This window comes from Neomonachus schauinslandi, chromosome 2, assembly GCF_002201575.2.
Source record: "Neomonachus schauinslandi chromosome 2, ASM220157v2, whole genome shotgun sequence".
Lineage (NCBI taxonomy): Eukaryota > Metazoa > Chordata > Mammalia > Carnivora > Phocidae > Neomonachus > Neomonachus schauinslandi.
The window spans coordinates 85,928,337-85,947,557 of NC_058404.1; positions in this window are offsets into that span (position 1 = coordinate 85,928,337).

Below are 19,221 nucleotides of genomic sequence, written 5' to 3' on the forward strand. Positions count from 1 at the left end.
ATAGATAGATAGATAGATAGATAGATAGATAGATAGATAGATAGATATACATACAGTGGAATACTACTCAATTATAAAAAAAGAATGAAATCTTGCCATTTGCAACAACACAAACAGACCTCAAGGGTGTTATGCTAAGTAAAATAAGTCAGACAGAAAAAGAAAAATACCATATGATTTCATTTATATCTGGAATCTGAAAAGCCAAACAAATGAACAAACAAAACAAAACTTATAGATAGAACAGATACAGAGAACAGATACCCTTCTTCCTAGCCAAAGGAACCCAGAGGGGAGGGGGATTGGTGGGTGGGGAAATGAGTGAAGGGGATTAAGAGGTACAAACTTCAAGTTATAAAATAAATAAGTCATGGAATGGAATGTACAGCACGGGGACGATAGTCAATAATATTGTATCGCAAATTCGAAAGTTGCTAAGAAAATAAATCTTAAAAGTTCTTATCATAAGAAAATAAATGTAACTTTGTATGGAGACAGATCGTAAATATACTTAATACGGTGACTGTTTCACAATGAATACAAATGTCAAAGCATTATGTTGTACACTCAAAACTAATACAATGTTGCAGCTCAATTATACTTTAATGTTTTCTTTTTTTTTAAAGATTTTATTTATTCATTTGAGACAAAGAGACACACAGAGAGAGAGAGACAGAGAGAGAACATGAGCAGGAAGAAAGGCAGAGGGAGAGGGAGAAGCAGACTCTCCGCTGAGCCAGGAGCCTGATGTGGGGCTTGATCCCAGTACTCTGGGATCATGACCTGGGCCAAAGGTAGACGCTTAAGCATCTGAGGCACCCAGGCGCCCCTATACTTTAATGTTTTAAAGACGAGTAAATTGGGGCCCTGGGTGGCTCAGTCGTTAAGTGTCTGCCTTGGGCTCAGGTCATGATCCCGGGGTCCTGGGATCGAGCCTCGCATCGGGCTCCCTGCTCGGCGGGGAGCCTGCTTCTCCCTCTCCCACTCCCCCTGCTTGTGTTCCCTCTCTCGCTGGGTCTCTCTCTGTCAAATAAATAAATAAAATCTTTTTTTTTTAAGATTTTATTTATTTATTTGAGAGAGAGAGAGAATGAGAGAGAGCACATGAGAGGGGGGAGGGTCAGAGGGAGAAGCAGACTCCCCACTGAGCAGGGAGCCCGATGCGGGACTCGATCCCGGGACTCCAGGATCATGACCTGAGCCGAAGGCAGTCGCCCAACCAACTGAGCCACCCAGGCGCCCTAAATAAATAAAATCTTAAAAAAAAAAAAAAGAGTAAATTAGTGTCAGCCTTCTCAAGCACAAATTCCTCTTTCACAATTGTCTTAGTAAAAAACAATTAGTACACACACAGTGTGAAAGTTAAGCAAATGTTTGTCCCTGCAGCAAAGGCTTAACATTACCGTCCTCTACTCAAATACCATGCAAGTATATCTAAGGCCATCGAATAAAGAGAATTTCATTTCTTTTCTTTCTTCCTTTCTTTTTCAATTCCTTTCTTTCTTTTGACTTTTTTTTCTTTTCTTCTTCCTTCCTTTTTATCTCCTTTAATTCAACAAAGAAGTATTGAGCATCACCGAGACAGACACATCCCCTGGCCTCACAAGAGTTTCCAATCCAGGGAAGGCTTGAAACAAACAGGAGGCTCAGCCCAGACACTTAATGTCGACACCAATTTAGTTCCTTTTTTTGGTAACAATTGACATATCAAAATATTTCTCAAAAGCAGTTCAATCAATATTTTATGTCAAGACACCAAGCATCTAAAGCGAAAACAAAACCCACCCCCCAAAAACCCTCAATACTTCTCAGGTATTATCATGCTGATTGCACGGGAAGATATTTGCATGGCAGCCAAGGCCTGAGAACAAAGTGTTTGGCTTTGCTTTTCAATAGCTTCTCCTCTGGGTCTCTAGGCCAGTCACTTACGTTTACCTTGCCCCTGAGTTTCATAGATGGCCTTTGGATTGAGTCAACACATGTATGTAGATCAGATATGGGGGGAGGAATGTCTGTTTTCACCTACTGTTCTAGTTGAGTCCAACCATATATTATTGGTTACAGTTTCCAGTAACTTGATATCTCAGTTTGAGTCCTCTGCTTAGTGAACATTCAAAGGAGACTACAGAGAGTGCTGTAAATTCAGTATCACCTTATAGATGGGAGGTAACAGATATTAGACTGGCTTAAATTTCACTGAGAAATATCTATAAGTATAGAAAAAAGGGAATTGGATTGGATTCCAAAGAATTTCTCCACCTTCAATTTGTGCTCAAACCCACCTTCTCAATGAATCCTATCCACATACACCCACTCCCAGTCCCCATTACCCTTGCTCTATTACCTTTTTTGTATTATACTTAACACCTTCCAACATACTTTATGATTGGCTTATTTAGTATGTTTAATGTGTTAATTGTCGGTTGTTTTATTTTCTTGGCCCCTACTCTATCCCCCACTGTAAGGTAAACCTTTAAAAGAACAGAGGGTTTATCTGTTTTGTTTATCGGTGTATATTAAGCCCAATAAATAAATATCTAATGATTGATTGGATAAATAAAGGGAAAATACATTTATTGATTATCATAATCCATAACACAAAGTATGGACTTTGGAATCAAACTGCCTATGTTTAACTCCCAGCAATTCTACTTATAAGCTAATAACTTAAGCAATATCCATTCTCCCCTTCTTCCTAGCCAATGGAATCCGTAATTTTTAAACAGGTAGCAATGTGCCTCATTAAAAATATTCATTTCTCCCTTGCAACTAGAGATGACCCTGTGACTCATTTTGATCAATGACATTAAAGCAGAAATCTCAGCTGAATGGAGTTTCTGGAAATACTACTGTTTTCATAGTTTAAAAAAAAAAAAAGCACAGACTCACCTACTTCTTCCCTATTGCCCTTCACTCCTTTCCTCTATTTCCCTCACGGAACACAGATGTGGTCATGGAGGTGGACAGCCATTCAGTAAAGATGAGCGCCAAATCTAATGAGGGTAGAGTAGGAATCTGGAAGGGTCCTGGGTCCTTGGCAACATCTATGAACGTCTATCCCTTGACTGACCACTTCCAAACTGTTTGTTGCATCAGAAAACTGAGCCATGATATGGCTTAGCCCCTGAGGTCAGTATTCTTTACATTCAAAGATAACCCTAATGGATACAGCATCCTATAATGTATATCAAAGCTCTAGCAACAGGGTCCCTATCAATATGCTTTTCCCTGACTCTGCTCTAACAAGAGTGGGTCTGCTCCACATACAAGGGAAAAGATAGATGGACCACAGGTCTTTTTCATGTATTCAACACCTGCTTCCTTTCATGGTAAAAATACTCAACAAACTAGAAATAGAAGGGAACTTCCTCAGCCTAATAAAAGGCAACTACGAAAAACCCACAGCTAACATCATACTTAGGGGTAAAAAACGGAATGCTTTCCCTCCATGATCAGGAATAAGACAAGAGGGGTGCCTGGGTGGCTCAGTCATTAAGCGACTGCCTTCGTCTCGGGTCATGATCTCAGGGTCCTGGGATCGAGCCCCGCATTGGGCTCCCTGCTCAGCGGGAAGCCTGCTTCTCCCTCTCCCTCTGCCTGCTTCTCCCCCTGCTTGTGCTCTCTCTCTGTCAAATAAATAAATAAATTATTTAAAAAAAAGAAATAAGACAACAATGTCTGTTCTTGCCACCTCTATTCAACATTGTACTATAGGTTCTACCAGGGCAACTAGGCAAGAAAGTAAAACAAAAGTTGGAAAAGGAGAAATAGAACTATTTCTGTTTGCAGATGACATAATCTTGTATACAGTAAATCCTAAATAATCCACCCAAAAAACTATTGAGCTAATAACTGAGTTTGGCAAGGTTGTAAGAAACAATATCAATATACAAAAGTCAACTGTATTTCTGTATATTAACAGAGAACAACCCCAAAGGGAAATGAAGAAAACAATTCCATTTAAGTCGCATCAAAAAAAATATTGAGGAATAAATTTTTAAAATATTTTATTTATTTATTTGACAGAGAGAGAGAGAGCACAAGCAGGGGGAGCTGCAGGCAGAGGGAGAGGGAGAAGCAGACTCCCCACTGAGCAGAGAGCCCAATGCGGGGCTTGATCCCAGGATCCTGGGATCATGACCTGAGCTGAGGGCAGACGCTTAACCGTCTGAGCCACCCAGGAGCCCCCTGAGGAATAAATTTAACAAAAGAAATGTAAGACGTGTACCTGCAAACTATAAGGCATCATTGAAAAAATTAAAGAAGACCTAAATAAGTGTAAAAACGTCCTGAGTTCATGGATTGGGAGATTATGTCATCAGGATGGCAACACTCCCCCAATTATCTACAGACTCAACGCAATCCCTGTCAAAATCTCAACTGCTTTTTTTTTCTGAATCGAATGGACAAGCTGATCCCAAAATTCAAATGGAAATGCAGGGGACCCAGAATAACCAAAGTAATCTTGCAAAATAAGAACGAAGTTAGAGGACTCATACTTGTCAATTTAAAAACTTACTATAGAGCAACAATAATCAAGACTGTGGTTCTGGCATAAGGAAAGACATATAGATCAATGGACTATAAATGAGTCCAGATTTAAACTCAAAGGGTAATAGCAGGAAAATTCTCGTGAGGACCTGCCACTGACATAGGATGGCACATCGAAGAGTCGAATGCCAAAGATGAACATCTGACGGGCTTAGCAGTAGTCACTTTCCTGCTCACAAGCTAAAGAAAGGCAGGGCTTCGAATTATAGTCCTTTCACTCATGAAAAAGAGATGATTACTGGGGCACCTGGGTGCTCAGTCATTAAGCGTCTGCCTTCGGCTCAGGTCATGATCCCAGGGTCCTGGGATGGAGCCCCAGATCATAGCATCGGGCTCCCTGCTCAGCGGGGAGCCTGCTTCTCCCTCTCCCTCTGCCATTCCCCCACTTGTGCTCTCTGGCTCTCTCTATCTCTCTGTCAAATAAATTTTTAAAATCTTTTAAAAAATAAAAATAAATACATACATACATAAATACACAAGTAAAAATTAAAAATTTATTCTAGGCAGTCCCAAATCCCAAATCCTTTGGGATTTTCATGGAGTAAAAAATCAAAAAAGCATATTCTCAAAGGGATAAAGGTCTCCCACACCTCATTTCGTAGTTTTGCCACGCTTATATCTGTGCTTCTTTACTTTCTTTTCCTTAGTTCTAGTGCTTCTCTGTCTCACTTGTACCCAAACCTTTCACATACTCTTTATTCTCTCTATGCCTGTCCCTGTCTTCCCAAATCCTCACCGAAAATCTCTCTCTCTTTCTCACTCTCATACACATGCACACACACACACCCTGCATTCTTACCACAGTAGGAAACAGTTCATTCATAGCATGGATTTTGGATTTGGACTGATCTAACTTTGAATTCAAGTTCTGCTTTTCATTTGCTTGTGCCCATCAGGCATGTATTCAAGTTCTGGGCTTGTGTCCTTGTCCATAAAATGAGGGTAATAAAAATACCTACCTTATGGGGGTTTGGTGATGTTTAAATTGGGTGTATATAAGATATTTAGCCCAGAGCCTGGCACATTGGAAATTCTCATTTAACGGCATAGACTTGCTGGGACTGCTGAATTGAGCTAGCCACCAGAGACGTTTGGAAAAATAAACTCATCCTGGACTAATTTTCTTCTGCTAAAGATCAGAAAAAGAGAGACCCTGGCTTGCCCCTGGGATAGCAAGAATTGTATCTGCAAAAGAATACAAATTCCTTGCTATAGTAGGAATTTTCCTAAGCGTGATCTCTCCAGTGCTCAAGTAGTGACCTGACTTTAGACATGCTTAATAAATAATGGTTCTATCAAAGCTCTTGCTTTTTAAAAAGGGGATTGGTAGGCTACATATAAACTTATTAAGGGGTATACACTGTGAAAGAGGTAACAGAAGCAGGATTTGGCTTGGGAAAAAACAGGCAGGGTGTGTGAAATTAATAGCTGTCTTCAATAAGGATATTAACGCTCTGATGATGAGTACAGTGGTCAGCTTTGTTCCATCTCCACTGAGCCAGAAATGAATAATGAGGCTTAAGTGTGGCATTTAAAGTAGACATTTAGCCAACTCTGGATTAAACACACTTAGAATAAAAGAAACTGGTAATACAAACCAGTTTATAATGTAAAGAACTGTTTGGCTTTGGACAGGAGTCATTGACACTTATTTTAAAGGGATGCCTTTATGAAAACAACCATTGACCGTTCTGCGGGGTTTTTTTTCCCTGCTGCACCCATTTATTGCACAACTGACCAGATAAGTTGGTAGAGAATTTTTGGTAATTTTTTAGCTAAGACATTTTAATGAGCTTTTATCACAGTTTGAAAAAACATAGCCACTCTTTACACCGGTTTGCAGACCTTCACCAGCCAGAGGAATACCTGTCCCCAGTCCAGCCTCCTGCAACCAAGGCTCTTCTATTTACTTGCCTTTAAGCCACACAGGCTTCTGTCTTCCAGTAAAGATCCTGGCACCTGCTTTGAGCTCTTTCCATCTACCCCAAGAGCTGTCAGCATCTTAGGTGACCTTAAGATCCATGTTGCTGACCAGAGCTCCTCATTTCATGGACACACCTTGACCTTGTCCCACCAGCCCCGCTCCTCCTCTAAAATAATACACAGAACCATAACTTGTTAGCCTTCCAACTAGCTTACTCAGAGATAGCATCTCTGACATCGACAGCCCCACCTTGTTTCTTGAGTCAACTCCCTCCTGATCTGCAGGGTGACTGCTTCAAACCCCACCCCCTGCACCCCCAGCAGATCCCCCCGCCCCACTCCCCCGACCGCCCAGGCGGAAATAGATCTTGCCAGAAAAGAACATCTACAACATTTCCCACCAAGCCTTCACCCCCTGCCTTCTTCCACTTTCCCTCTAGTTACAACACTCAAGGTCACCTTCATCCATTCTACCCTCCTGAGCTCTGGACCCCTCCTCAATCACTTTTCAGGGATGGACTGGCTCCTCTTCTTATCTTTAGTCTCTCCCTTTCTGTAGACTCTTCCCATTCATATTTAAACATGTTCATTTTCTCTCATCTTAAAAAATAAGATAAAAATCTCCCTGAGTCCCCACTTCTAATCTGTCTCCTGCCCCTCTATGAAAGACCTGTTTTCTCCATCCACCCCCTCACCCATCCCACTCCAGCTCTGGCTCCGTGAGCACCAGAATGGCTTTCCCCGGAACCACCCACTGACCAGGTTAAAGCTTTCTGCAGTCAAACCTTCTTTCGTTTGTTCCTTTCTTGACCTCCAGGCAGCATCGGGCCACTGCAGACTCTGCCCTGCTTTCTCACCTTCTGTGACGCCAGCTCTCTCTTGGTCTCAAATATTCTCTGCCTCTCCTCTCCTTTGCCAGTCTCCTTTCCAGTCTTCTTTCTAGATCCCTCCACCCTCAAAGGATGCATTTTGTCTTGTATTTTCTCCTAGGGCTTTGCCCTAAGCTCTTCTCTGTCTTCACTCTCCAAATTCTTCTTGGATGAGCTCAGTTACTCTCCAGGTCATTTCCTGTCTAAAGTCTGGCCATTGTCCTAAGACCCACACCCTGCAAATATTACCCTATATGGCGAACAATGTTATTAAGCTAAGAATCTTGAGAGATTATTTTGGATTATCCAGGTGGGCCTTGTATTCGTCTGCTTGGACTGCCATAACAGAAGTCCACAGACTGGGTGGCTTAAATAACAGAAATTGATTTTCTCATAGTTCGGGATGCTCTAAGTCCAAAGATCAAGGTGCTGGCAGGTTGGTTTCTAAAGAGCCCTCTCTTCCTGGCTTGTAGATAGGTGCTTTCTTGCTGTGTCCTTACAAGGTCTTTCTTTGCACGGGGAGAGAGAGACAGAGAGAGACTCTTGTATCTTTTCATCTTCTTTTAAAAACACCAGTTCTATTGAATTAAAGCCCCACTCTTAGAACCTCATTTCACCTTAATTATCTTAAAGACTCTATCTCTAAACATGGTCACATTAGAGGTTAGAGTTTCCACGTGGATTTGGGCAGGGGGAGGGCAGGAGACACACGATTCGATCCATGACATGCCCCCAAATGCAATCAAATGTATTTATAATGTAGACACACAAGGGAGAAGACACACAGAGAGGAGGAAGAGGTAACATGACCACAGAGGCAGATGATGCAACCACAGACCGAGGAATGCTTGGAGTCACCAGATGAGGGAGAGACGAGGAACAGATTCTTCCGGAGTCCCTTGGCAGGGAGAGTGGCCCGGCCAACACCTTGTTTCAACTTCTGGCTTCCAGAACCATGAGAGAATAATGTTGTGTTGTTTTAAGCCACCCAGTTGTGATCATTTGTTACAGAAGCCGCAGAAAACCAATACATGACCATGACTTCACGGATGAGGTTAGTCCCCTGCTCTCTGCTCCCATGGCCCCTGGCTGCCCATGTCACACTCTGTTGTGGGGGTTTGTTTGAAGCCAGTCTTCCCCTGTAGACCACAGATTCATGAGGGCAGGGACTTTGCCTTTCTTGTCTGCCTCTGAGTTCCCAGAGCCTGGTGCTCAATAAATATCTATGACCTGGATGAACAAATGGTATTGAGAATTTCTTGGCCAGGAGAGTGTTAAATAGTAGACCGAGGTAAAAAAACAAAAAACCAAAAAACCAAAAAAACAAGCTAGAGAAGTTATTCCTTATAGGAGACATTCTCAGTCCTCTGAAATAATTAGGGAAGGCCACGTCTGAAGGCCACAGAATGACCTTGCGCGGGCTTTCTCACCCCTGACGCCGGGACCCTGGGGCTTGCAGTCTTCCTAGCAACTTGAGCTTTGGCGCCCTCTGGTGCCAGAAATGAGTTGTTTCTTGTTCTAAATCTATCCGGATTGACACACATCTAGTTACCTGCTGCTGTATGGGATTTTTCTCATTATGGAGAAATTGAATTTCATCTTTACAGTTAAAAGAAACCTACTGGAATTACGTGTTTGAGCATAAAATTAAAAAAAAAGTTACAAAAAGCATATAACCTCCAAAGGCTTTGCAGATGTCCTATTGAGTGTTTTGAATACTAAGATTTTCTTGTGAAATAACAAAATTTCAGGTTATGTTGGCCACAGCATTTTCTCCTCCAATAGCCGTGGTTTTTATGGTCACATTTAATTAGCATTTGGAAAGCCAACGTTTTGTAAGCAACTGCTTACAATCACTAAGACATAGTGCTCTCTAAAGCCCTTAAACCTTCCTCATGAGAGAAAATAAGTTGTTATTCTTTAACAAACCACACACATAAAAAAGACTGGGATGTGTGCTGTCTGTAAATAAGTTATGGTCTGGCCGCCTGTCAACGGAGCTTATGAAAATGCTGACAACTACACTGTCTCCCAGTTTTCATTCCGTGTGAGCTGCAATGCCAGACTGTTCCACACGGCAACGGCGTGTACGAGTCTGCTTAGCTTCATGTCAAAGATGTGTCTTCCAAAGTGTATTTTAAGACGATCTGAGAGGAGAGAGTAAGTAAATTCTCTTTTCTCCCCAATTACATAATCATTTTAGCGATAATTCACCATCATTTCTGATTAATCTTCGAAAGATCACGTTGACCTAAAAACATCTTAGTTTGAAGCTTTTCTGACCCTAAGCATTTAGTCAAACAAACAAGCCCTCATTTGCACTAGGGAGTTGCTGTTTATAGGCACTCAATACTGGTTTCTTTTCTAAATTAAAGAATCCTTTTGTAATGTAAACAACCACCCTCTGACTTTGTTTTCTATATTCATAGTTTCACTCTCCTATTTGTTCAAAGCACTATACATCGGTATATACCCAGGAGACACTGACATCCTTAATTGGCTTCTTACAAAGGGCCAGAATTAAGCCTCATGATGCAACTGCTTTCTGGAAGATGCAACTGTTTGCAAGATGATTCTTCAGTTGATGAGATTTTACAGTTTGTTTTCTCTAGAGAGAAATAAGTTGAGAAACATATACATATGAATGGGGCAGAGAGGTGAGGTGATGGTTTTAAAGACTTGAGAGACAATAGAGTATAATAGTTGAGTATAAATTTCAATATCAGACTCCCTGGGTTTGAAACTAGGTGTTGCCATTTACTAGTTCTACACCCTTGGGAAAGTCACTTTATCGCCTATGCTTCCTATTCCTTATTTGTAAAAAGGCAGTAAAGAACCCCGTGAACTCCATATGGCCCAAACAATCTTGAAAAAGAACAAAGCAAGAAGCATCACACTTCCTGATTTCAAAAGATATCACAAAGCTACAGCACTTAAAACAGTATGGTACTGGCAAAAAGACAAATGTATAGATCAATAGAACACAGTAGATAGCATTGAAATAAATCCACACATGTATGGGTCAACTGATCTTGGACAAGGGTGCCAAGAATACACATTGGGGAGAGGGTAGTCTCTTCAGCAAATGGTTTTGGAAAAACTAAATATCCACATGCAAAATAATGAAATTGGACCCGTATCTTAAACCACACACAAAGATCAACTGAAAATGAAACTTAAACGTAAGACCTGAAATTGCAAACTCCTAGAAGAACACATAGGGGAAAAGCTTCATGACATTGGTCTTGGCAATGATTTCATGGATATGACATGAAAAGCATAGGCAACAAAAGCAAAATTAGAAAGTGAAACTATATCAGACTCAAAAGGTTCTGCACAGCCAATGAAACCACAAACAAAATGAAAGGGCAACCTATGGAATAGGAGAAATATTTGCCAACCATATATCTGATAAGAGGTTAATTTCCAAAATACATAATGAACTCCTACAGCTCAACAGCAAAGCAACTAATAACTTGATTTATTTTTTTAAGATTTTTAAAATTTATTTGAGAGAGAGAGTGAGAGTGGGGGGCGGGGAGATGGAGGGAGGAGCAGACAGAGAGGGAGAGAGAATCCCAAGAAGACTCTGCTGCTGAGCACGGAGTCTGATGTGGGGCTTGATCTCACAACCTGAGATCATGACCTGAGCTGAAACCAAGAGTCAGACGCTCAACTGACTGAGCCACCCAGGCATCCCTAGTAACTTGATTTAAAGATGAGCTAAAGATTTCAATACACACTTCCCCAAAGAAGTGTGTACAGATGGTCAACAGGTACATAAATGATGTTCAACATCACAAATCATCAAGGAAATGCACACCAAAACCAAATGAGATATCACCTCACACCTATTAGGATGGCTATCATCAAAAAACAAAAGACAAGTGTTGGCAAGGATGTAGAGAAGTTGGAACCCTTGTGTACTGTTGGTGAGAATGCCAAATGGGGCAGCTGCTATGGAAAACAGTATGGGGGTGCCTCAACATTTTTTAATAGATTTCATATGATCCAGCAATTCCAATTCTGGCTATTTATCCAAAAGAATGAAAATCAAAATGAAGAAATATTAGCACTTTCATGTTATTGCAGCATTGTTCACAATAGCCAAGATGTGGAAATAACCTAAATGTCCATCCACAGTTGAATGGATAAAGAATATATGGAATATTATTCAGCCTTTATTTTTTTTTAAGATTTTATTTATTTATTTGACAGAGACAGAGATAGCGAGAGCAGGAACACAAGCAGGGGGAGTGGGAGAGGGAGAAGCAGGCTTCCTGCCGAGCAGGGTGCCCGATGCGGGGCTCAATCCCAGGACCCTGGGATCATGACCTGAGCTGAAGGCAGATGCTTAATGACTGAGCCACCCAGGCGCCCATTACTCAGCCTTTAAAAAGAAGGAAATCCTACAATGTGCAACAACATAAATGAACTTTGGGAGTATATGCTAAGTGAAATAAGTCAATCACAGAAGGACAACTACTGCATAATTCCACTTATACGAGGTATCTAAAAAAGTCAAACTCATAGAGGCAGAGAATAGAATGGTGGTTCCCAGGGCTGGCATAAGGGAAAAATGGGGAGTTACTAATCAATGTACATAAAATTTCAGTTCTGCAAGATGTACAATATTGTTCCTATAGATAACAATACTGCACTGTACACTTAAAATTCTGTTAAAAGGATCACATATAAATGTTCTTACATGCATACATAAAATAAAGTTAAGAGAACTGAATGAGTCAATGTTGAAAAGCACTTATAATAGCCTCTGGCACATAGAAAATATATACATGTATTGTTTTCTAATTATTATTTGATAGCCTCACAGCACTTCACTGCCAGCAATAAGGATTGTTGCTCTTTGCCCAATTTCACCCCCTCTGCCTAAGCCAGAGGGTCACTTCTTCCAGGGAGAGAAGTTCCCTATGACAGTCCTTTAATTCTGGTTGCACAGACTGCTTGCCATCTGAGTGGCATCTCTATAAACCCATCTCAGGGTTTATAGAGATTATTTCATGAAATGATGAGTTGACTTGTACCCATTAAAATGGGAGCAAAGCCCCTTAAACAGATCATGTAGGGATGAGTGGGTGAGTTCTAGAAAGGATGCTGTGGCAGGAGAGGGCTTTTTCCAGCCTATAATCCTGCCCAGTTCCCTCTGCCATCCCAGCAGTGGGCCCAGCAAAGCTGGGACATCTTGGGAAGTTGACATCTTGGGAAACAGCTTGTGGGAAACCCTGTGATACGTGGTTTTCAACATCATGGCTTCCCTCTGGAGTCAAGTTCGGTGACTTGTCCTAAGCTGGACGGGCAGTGAATGTGGTGAGAGGGGTTGGATCACTCCTGGGAAGCCCAGTTGGAATAGGCGCTACTGGAAAACACAACTTTTCAACTTAAAAAGGAATAAAATTCTGACACATGCCACAATATAGATGAAACTTGAGGAAGTAATGCTAAGTGAAATAAGCCAGCCACAAATAAGCAAATACTATACAATTCCACTCATGTGAGGTCCATAGAGTAATCAAGGTCTTAAAGACAGAAAGTAGGATGGTGGTTGTCAGGAGTTGGGGGGGGAAGAATGAGGAGTTATTGTTTAATGGGTATAGAATTTCAGTTTTGCAAGATGTGAAGAGTTCTGTGGATGGACGGTGGTGACGGTTATACAAAGATATGAATGTACTTAACACCACTGGACTGTATACTTAAATATGGTTAGGATGGGGCGCCTGGGTGGCTCAGTCAGTTAAGTGGCTGCCTTTGGCTCAGGTCATGATCTCAAGGTCCTGAGATCAAGCCCTGCATCTCCTCTCACTCCCCCTGCTCATGCTTAATCTCTCTCTCTCTGTCAAATAAATAGATAAAAATTTTTTTAAAAATGGTTAGGATGGGGGCGGTGCCTGGGGGCGCAGTCGGGTAAGCATCCGACTCTTGGTTTTGGCTCAAGTTGTGATCTCAGGGTCGTGAGATCAAGCCCCACACGGAGCCCCATGTCTGGCTCTGTGCTCAGTGCAGAGTCTGCTTGAGATTCTCTCTCCCTCTGCCCCTTCTGCTCATGCTCTCTCTCTCTCTCAAATAAATAAGTAAATCTTCAAAAAAAAAGAGAATTGTTTAGGATGGTAATTTGTGTATTTTACTACAATTAAACATTTAAAATAAATAAATATCTAAATACGTCTTGTGTGGTATGGAATTCTCTCCCTTTTCTTGGTCTCCAGAAGATGAATGGGAACATAAAATAGCAAGGATGTGCCATTTTGTTGCATTTATTCCTATAGACCACTGCATTGAGGCTTTCTGATTTTCAATTATTCATTAAAAAATATTTACTGACTATGTACTCAGCCTTGTTCTAGAGGATGGAGTTACTGCAGTGAACAAAAAAGTTCCCCCAAATTCCCTCTCCATAGGGATCTCACCTTCCAGCAGGTGAAGAGAAATGGTAAATAAAATGAACAAGTAAGGTATGTGGTATTTAGATGGCAATAAGAGCTATGGAGAAAGAGGACGGAGCATGGATAAGGGTTGTAATTGTAAATAAGGTTGTCAGAGTATGAGAAGATGGTATGTAAGACTTGCATGAGATAAGGGAATTAGTTATGTAAGTGTCTGGAGGAAGAACATTTCAGACAAAAGAATAAGTGAGTGCAAAGGTCCTGCAGTAGGAGTATGACTGATATGGACAGGGAAGAGCAGAGGAGCCATAGTGGCTGGATCAGAGGCAGTAAGGGGGAAGTAGTCTAAGACAAGGTTACAGGCATAAGAAGCCAGCCCAGATCATGAAGGCCATGGCAGCCCATTCTTAGGAAGACTTTGGCTCTTACCCTGAGATGGTAGCTGGAGGAATGACATGTTCTGACTTCTGTGTTGAAAGGATCACTGCTGGGGCTCAAAGGCAGAGCCAGAGAGACTAGTGGGATTGCAATACTCTAGGTAAGACATGCTGAGAGCTCAAGCCAGGTAGATAGCAATGGGGAGGTGGTAAGAAGTCGTCAGATTCTGGGTCTATTTTGAAAATAGGATGTTTTGTGTGCCAGTCTCAGTCTACCAATAACCAATGGTGTGGTTGGACGAGCCATTGTGGTTCTTGTTATGATTGTAGGACATCTGTTAGCAATAACCATCAGGAAACTTTGAAAAAAACAGAGGTTTATTACTTATGGGACCTGGAAATTGCCTAGCACACCTGGCGCCACACAGCAAGATCGCTGGCAGAGAGGGGGCACAGGCCTGAGGTTGTGGGGGGCGGTTACCTAGGGTTTCACCAGGCTCATTCTTCATGGTTGAATTAAAAACTCAAGAGCAGGGATTTAAAATGTGGGAAGAGCAAAAAACAAGTGGTCCAAATGGTCAGTTACTGAAATCAACCAAGACCTCTAAAACAAAGGAGCCTCCATGTGGGAAGGTGGCCTGGCTCTTTACCTGGTCCTGTGGCTGGCAGTGTGTTTTTCATGTTTTTTGAGATGGCCATCTTTGAAGTGATGCCTCTTTGAAGTGGATGCCTCAGTCATCAAAGCTTAAGTTGGCACTTGCATTAAAGAAAGAAAGAAAAAGAAAGGAAGGAAGGAAGGAAGGAAGGAAGGGAGGGAGGGAGGGAGAGAGAGAAAGGAGGGAGGGAAGCGGGGGAGGGAAGGAAGGGAGGGAGGAAGGGAAGGAAGAAAGAAAAAAGGGAAGGAGGGAGGGAAGGAGGGAAAGAAAGAGAGAGAGGGAGGGAGGGAGAGAGAGAGAGGGAAGAGGAGGAAGGGGGAGGGGAAAAGAAAAGAAAAGGAAAGGAAAGAAATAGAAAAAGAAAAAGGAAATCCACTGTCATGGTTCAGAGGATTTGCTGTGAGACGGGACATGAGTCTCAAGAGAAAGAGAGAGAAAGGCTGAAGATGACCGTGTTAGTTTCCCGAGGCCGCTATAACACAGCCCCACAAATTTGGAGGCTTAAAACAACAGAAATTTCTTCTCTCACAGTTCTGGAAGCCAGAAGCCTGAAACAAAGGAGTTGGCAGGGCTGCTTTGTCTCCAGAAGCTCCAGGGGATATTCTATTCCTCGCCTCTTCCAGCATCTGGGGGGCCCAGGCACTCCTTGGCTCGTGGCTGCAGGACTCAGGTCTCTTCCTTCGTCCTCACATGGCCTTCACCTCTGCGTCTATGTCATCTCTTCTTTTGTCTCTTATAAGGACACTTGTCACTGGATTGAGGATTGAATATCACCCAGATATTCAATGTGATCTCATCTGAAGATCCTCAACTTAATTACTTCTGCAAAGATCTTTTTCCTAAATAAGGTCACATTCACAGGTACTGGGGGTTAGGATGTGGACTTCTCTTTCTGGGAGCCACCATTCAACTCACTGCAGCGTCTCTAAGTTATTTCAGCCTGAGCAACTGCAAGGACGAACTCGCCACCAACTGAGATGGGGAAGAATGTGGATTGAACAGATTTGGGAAAAGAGTCCAGGACCTGAGGGTCAGATGCGTCAGTCTTGAGATGCCTATTTAACATTCAGGGGAGATGTCAAGCAAGCCTGCAGCTCAGGGCAATGTACAGGTTGAGATATAAAGACAGAGGCACCAGGATGTGGATAGCATTGAAAGCCATGAGACCCCTGATGTCCACCAGGGGAGGGGTGCCCATAGGAGAGGGAAGCATGCCAGGATCCAGAGGGCGCAGCTGAGGAACTGAGAGAAGCAACCAAGGAGATGGGAGGAGAGGCAGGAAAGGGTGAGGTCCTAGATGCCAAATGAAGAACTTACTCCAAGGAGGAAAGATTGATCAGATCCTTACTCCAACTGTGGCATCACACTTGCAAATTCTCAGATCTGGCTTTCCAGGCACAAGCTGAAATTTCCTCTGTGGTTTCCTGCAATAAGATTTTCCATTTTCACGTAACTCCTCTTGTATGATGTGGGAAAGCCAAGTGCCGTCTACGTGAAATCATCTCAAATACCCTAAAGTTATCTTACAATGAAGCATATTTTCAAAGTGTTCTGTTTTTGTGTTCATCAGCAAACACTTTTTGTTGGGTCAGTGTTTCGAGCCCTTGACTCTGAAAGAAAGGCATGTGTCTTCTCCCCACACAGGGTCAGAAGAGACGCCAAGACTGAGTCCTAAGCTTTTAAGTTTTCTAGGTTCCTGAGGTAAAGGGCTTGTTATCCCTAATAGCACTGGAGGTTGTGTGAGGAAGACCCCTCAAGAGAGACTGCTTTACGAGAGAATAGTGCAGCCACTTTAGGAACAATGCAACCATCAGTGAGAAACTCCCTTAATTCCACATGTTTAACTGAAATCTGTCCCACACGGCCAAACAGCTGGCCAAATCCATCAAGGGAGCTAAACATCCGAAACACGTTGTTTGCCATCCAGTGGGGGAGAAAGCCGTGTGAGGTGATTGACTGGATTTTCCACCAAATGGGCATCTGAAAGATGCATCTTAAATCTTGAGCAGTTTTTGGTTTTTTAGTGAATGATCATGAATGGTTAAATTAGAGAATTGAGTGCTACACCCTGAAGAATACATCTTGTGGAAATTGTTTTTGTGTATCTGTGGCCAAAATGTCTCAGGTTTCACTAGCCGGTGACCACAGATCGGATTTCATATAAAGTAACACCTAAATCTCCATGACTCACAGCCTCCACCAGTGTGACATCAAGATTCCCCTCACTGGAGTATATTTGGGGATCTCCGAGGTATGTATTTATAGTGTCCTCAAAGTTGCTTGGCTGAGAGGGGACCTCAACCCTGATCCCAGAGAACCTCCTCCAAGCTGGTGGTTACTCTGCTCGCCCAGAGCTGCTGCTCCACCTGGGTGCCTGTGGGGCCGGGGCGGCTCTGAAACTCCAAGTGGGAGAAAAGCCTCATGTCTCTGGTGAAGTAAGAACATTCCCTGGGGCGCCTGGGTGGCTCAGGTGGCTCAGTCAGTTCAGCATCTGACTCTTGATTTCAGCTCAGGTCATGATTTCACGGTTGTGAGATGGAGCCCTGCATCAGGCTCCATGCTCAGCGGGGAGTCTACTCTCTCTCTCTCTCTCTCTCTCTCTCTCTTTCTCTCTCTCTTTCTCTGCCTCCCTCTCAAATAAATAAATAAATCTTTAATAAGAATAATAAAAAGAACATTCCCTGCTTATACTCAGAGGGTTGACAACACAAGGGCTCTTGAGCCTCAGAGTGCCACAAGCCTTAATCACAAGCCCTTTCAATTCAGGCACAAAGCCCTCTGCTCCCCGGGGCATGAAGTCAGTGTTGCCTGTGTGGGAGGCAGCTCTGAAAACAGCCCTTTGAGTGGAGTCTGCCTTGCTGGCAGCATGTTCCCATTCTCCCCAGGGGGCTCCTCACCCCTAGGGACATCAGCACAGTGGTCTCCCTTATCCCCGGTTTCAGTCACCCAGGGGCAGTCCAGAAGCACATGATCCTCCTCCTGAAGGCTCCTCAGAGGGTCGGGAGTGGCCCAAGGCCACGTCACAGTGCCTCCGTAGTCCACCTCACTTCATCTCCTCATGCAGGCATCTGTCACCTCATATCACCACAGAAAGAAGGGTGAGTGCAGTACAATAAGATATTCGGGGAGAAAAACAACATTCACATAACTTTTATTTCAGCATATTGTTACAACTGTTCCATTTTATTATTGTTGTTGTTAATTTCTTACTGTGCCTAATTTATAAACTGAGCTTTATCATGGGTATGTATGTGTCAGGAGCAAGAAATCTTATCCCCCAGGACGTCTGGGTGGCTCAGTCGGTTAAGCGTCTGCCTTCAGCTCAGGTCATGGTCCCAGGGTGCTGGGATCGAGCCCTGCATCTGGCTCCCTGCTCAGTGGGGAGTCTGTTTCTCCCTCTCCCTCTGCCCACCCCCCACCCTCGTGCTCTCTCTCTCTGACTCTCTCTCCCTCAAATACATAAGTAAAATCTTGAAAGAAAGAAAGAAGAAAGAAAGAAAGAAAGAAAGAAAGAAAGAAAGAAAGAAAGAAAGAAAGGGAAAGAAAGAAATCCTATCCCCTCAAAGGTCCTTCTAGCTTGACTAAGAATCAAATCGCCATGAGACAGATTAACAGGAGAAAATAGTGTATGTACAGGGAATCCACACAGACATGGGAATTCCTAAGACAGTCAGGCAAAATCAGATATCCATGTCATTCTGAAGTAAGGAGAAGAGGGTGGGGGTCTGGGACTTCAGAGGAAAGGACTGTACTTCACAGGGTGATAAGAAGACAGATGTTTGGTAATTAGACGTTTGCTCTGCCATGCAGATGGGTCACTCAGGTAAAATTTATCTCCAGTAATACCCCTTATTCTGGGAAAGACCCCCCAGTTTAGATTTTTCTGTGTCGTTAAGGGAGGGACAAAAGTTTCTCTTGAGCCCACAGGGTCTCAAGTACCTTCAGTTCAAAATAACCCACATGCCAAAGTGGCACATTCTGGGGGGACTTGTCCCTAACCCCCTCATATGCATAGGAAAAAACATAGCATATAAAGGGTTCAGTACCAGCACCAGCATCTACTGGTGATCCTGGAATATTTCCCCTGCAGATAAGGGAGGAGGACTATAATTGTCACCTAATTTTACTTTCCAGAACCATCTGAATCTCCACTCTGTCTCCAACTGAGACATTTCTCTAGAAAGCTTTTTTTTTTTTTTTTTTACTATTAGAAATGTTCTATCTTCTAGAACGATAGCCCAGTAGACTGTTCCCAATTCCAGCAAAAGACAGAAACCATAGGGAAAATAAGAGCTGTGGTTAGAACCCTTTAGAAGAAAGATCCATGCCTCAGCTCCTCTGCAGGCCTCCGTACCCTTCTACCTGACAGAAAACCCTCGGCTTGCCCACCAGTGGAATTATGTTAGCCTTGACCCAGCCTCCCAGCACTCCTGAAGTGGAGACC